The sequence below is a fragment of the Trachurus japonicus genome, chromosome 12 (assembly GCF_045865225.1).
Source record: "Trachurus japonicus isolate A0001 chromosome 12, Traja_1.0".
In the NCBI taxonomy this organism is placed as follows: Eukaryota; Metazoa; Chordata; class Actinopteri; order Carangiformes; family Carangidae; genus Trachurus; species Trachurus japonicus.
This window is the reverse complement of record NC_140918.1, coordinates 14,414,190-14,418,205: the sequence shown is the minus strand read 5'-3', so window position 1 is coordinate 14,418,205 and position 4,016 is coordinate 14,414,190.

The window sequence follows — 4,016 nt, the reverse complement described above, 5'->3', positions numbered from 1 at the left end:
ATCCTACTCCGCCAGTTAATATATAAAAGGTACAAATATAAATAATATATAGTAAGCCAACAGTATTGGCATGATACCCTGGCCTGTAAATTGCTCATTGTTTCTTAGCAGTAAGAGAGTGACCTCATCATCTCTGCCAGGCCCATTAGCTTTCTGCAAAAACCTCAGGGGAACAGTCCATTAACCCTTTACCTGCCAAGTAAAGTAGCATTTAGTGAATGTTGAGAAACAACAATCAATTGACAGTTTATTCAGCTTTAACTGAATAGGGTTCTTAGTACGAGTTGCAATAAAATACGATGTAATGGTAAAAGAAAAATGACACAAAAAAATAAAAGCAGGATAACACAAACAGAAGCAGAGGGGCAGAGAGAGTGCAGACACCAGACATTAGAGAAAAACATTCAAATTCATCATAAATGATCTGGATCTGCCCTGAAATGTAACAGGTTTCTCTCTTGCCCATTTCCCATCCCTCTACAAAGTGTGGTGCAAATTACTTCAGTATGTTTTGCATAATGTTGCTGACAAATAGAGGGACTTTAAAATCATAACCTCCTGAGGTTAAAAAAAAAAAGAAAAAAAAAAGAGGTGATTGAGTGAAAGTTAAATTCAATGCAGTCACCTGGAGACAGGTAAAAGAAAGACTCCAGAGGACCAGAGACAGAATGACAACAGAGCCCCCACATGACTCCTTGGGCTTAAATTACACACAAGCCGCAGTGAAGGAGAACCACTTCGGCCTCTAATTGGTGGTAATTAACCCTCCGTGGCCATTGTTCCTGCTTCAATGTGTTTTCAAAGGAGAAGGGGAGGGGGGTGAACATGGGAGCCAACTCAACGCTGACAGGTAGATGGAGAGATTGAATGACTGCAAAATATTCTGATGGCTAAAAGACAGCAAATATTAGCGTGTGCCTTGTTCAGTTAATTATGCTACACCCCCCGTAAAAAGGAATATCATATCTACTGGGTGAAAATCTGGCATTCATCATTTCATTATTGGCCATTGTACTACAACTAATGATAAATTATAAATGTTCCCTATAGGAGAGTGTTTTTTAAAGGCAGAATAAGCAAGAGGTGGGAAAATAATAGCTTCATTTATTTATAGTAATACTTTTTTTAGATCAACTATTGGCTTCAGTAAGAGCCAATACCCCAAAATTATATCCACTTATAGACAGTATTTTTGAATATTTACAGGTACAGACTTCATGAACTGTTTTACATATAGTATTTACTTTTAAGGAATTATTAACCATAACTGCAGACATCATGTCTTGTGTGTGATACCTACTGTATATAGCATCTATTAATAGACTCCCAAAACTTACCATAACTCATCAAGTAAAGAGATTTTTTCCCTATTCTGGTCAAAAAGTTGTTTTCTATCAATTACCTGTTGCTGATTTATCTATTAACTATTAATAAAGCTAGAAAATGTCACCTTAAAGCAAATTGAACAGGGAGAAGAATGTGCACTTTAAAATCAAGTGTCACCTTTTCTTTTCCTCCAAAACACTGAGTAGTCCATTTCCAGCATGGCTGCCCTCCCATCGCCAGCGGCCCCTGTGCAGTGTGCACTTCATCTCAAGAGGTCACGGACCTTGATCATGAACAATAGACTCCTTTGTACGCGTGCTGTTGGAAGAGTGACAAGGACTTGAAGGTTAGTCGACCTGGGCTCCTGAGGAGACACGGCCGCACAGGAGTGTCCATTAGGGCTCGGCCCTGTGACGCCGCTGACTTTCATGTTGTGCTATTGTTACAGGTCTCTCCCCTGAGAGGCAGACACAGAGTGGGTAATGAGGGGTAATTGGCCCAGGGTTAAGGATGATTAATTCCCTTGGTCAGGTGTCAGCCAGTTTTCATACCTGGCTTGCTGGGTAGACGCGTAGGAAGGAGGATAAGGTGGATGGAATATGAGACACATTGGACGTGCACATACACACACACAGTTCTATCGCGTCTTAAGTATCACTGAACCCAGAGTGGAGCCAACATCCAAAAAAATCATGTATCTATTCCTGAAGCAAACAAACGTCGTCATACTATATGTGCATACTCTGTCACGTCAGGAAAATTTTCCCAGGATCATATCTTTCCAGAAACAAAGTTGAAAGGTCACTACGGCCCTCCCCCTCCCATCACTAAAGCCAGATTGAGATTGATAGCTGTCCCCATCCCTCCTACCTCCCCTTCAGCTTGACTGGCTAATCTGAATACCTCTCCATCCATCCCTTCATTCTAACCGGGCAATTTTGGACCCTGATTATCTTGCAACCTGTGTGTGCACGACAGTAAATGCAGGGGCTGGCTGGTAATTGACCAGGCAAAGACTGAGACGCCTGCCGTGTAATTGAGCGGGGGCTGAGGGGCTCTCGCAGGACTGAAAGGGTCCGAGGATTCCTCAATGCCCATTAGACCTGGCGGGGGGTCTCCTGTGCCTGTGGACTCCACCGTGAGGCCCACACCGTGCTCAGCGCTTCAATGCGAGGACTGACACCTTTCAGTGGCGGGGACCGGGGGAGAGATTTACACTGAGACAGCTGCTGTGTCCTATAGATTGTGAAGGGTGATATGATATGGACCTAAATCTAAAACATACAAACACCTGAAGACATGCAAATCCCAAACACATCCTCAACCTCTCCAGAACCTAAACACTAGATCAAATATATCTCAGTAAAGATGTAATTATTGTAACAACGATCGTTCAATATACGGAACACAGTTTGCATTGTGGAGAGAAAAATAGACTCATATTGGTTTGTATTTCCTGTAGCAGAAGGAACAGGCTCTCACAACATGGTAATTTAAACCGTGGTTCAATATTTTGCGAAATTGCCTTGTTCCCTTTCTTTGCAGACATGAGAAGGCAAGCGTGGTGCTGCATTCTTATGTTAAATATGAAGCTGGGGTCTGTTAGCTTAGCATAGCATAAAGATTGGAAACAGGAGGCACAAACATCTTACAAGCATTAAAAAAAAAAAAAGAAAACTCTTTGGTTTTTGTATGAATTAAACAAATCTAACAATATGTATTAGTGAGCTTTGGAGGGGCGGGTAGGTGGCTCTGTTCAGTTCACTGGAAAAGTTTGTGCATCTTCTGGTCTAATTATTTGGTTAAATGTTTGTCCATTGCTGTCAGTGTGCTGTCAGAGATGACGGCTGTATTTGTGCAGTTTGCAGTTTACCTCAGTTTAGCCAACCTCTTAAATGTATTTGTTTGATTTAGTTATTTGTGACCAATAAAAGTGGATTTTGTGCTCCTAATATATGAGCTCTTTAGAACTTCATTAGTTGTTTTTCTAATCAGTTTACATCATTCATCACTAATATGTGTTCCTGCCATTAAAGTGTGTTTTCTAGTATTAATTTTAAATCTAACCTCAAAACAGTGAAGCCTTATTAACATCCTCAAGGTCAAATCTTTGTCCACATTGACTTGTTTTGAGGAGACAGAACATCCTTCTTGTCCATACTAGGTTTGTCTATTTTTCCAAAAGGCAATATTGAATCACACAATACTTCTTTGTCTTTGTCTTCAAAATGCTCCTGTCTCTTTCCTCTGTTCTCGAGGCCCGGGGACCCCATACTGAGCAGTGAAACATACATATGTGGCCAATTGGTTTTCCTTCCATCTGACTTGTGCCATTTGAGCTTAGAAATGGCCTCATCACTTCTGCTCCAGTGGCTATCAGAGGAGCTACCATGTTCACTTTCGCCTGTACCGAAACTACCTCCGCGGCTCCTGCTTCATCTGCATATTGTAAATATGATTGTGTCCTCGCTGCCCCGAGATCTTCACGGGGCAGTGAATGTATGGCCCCGAGAGTTAAACAGGCAGGCATTAATAAAGAGGCTGTCAGCTGAAGACATGAACTATTAATCACCAACAAATTCATTCTGACATGGCCTGATGTGTGCTACTGCAATGTCTGCATTAGAAAGTGATGACAAATTATCTTTATGTTCTGTAATGAATTAAGAAAAGAGCCAAGGAAGAAAAAT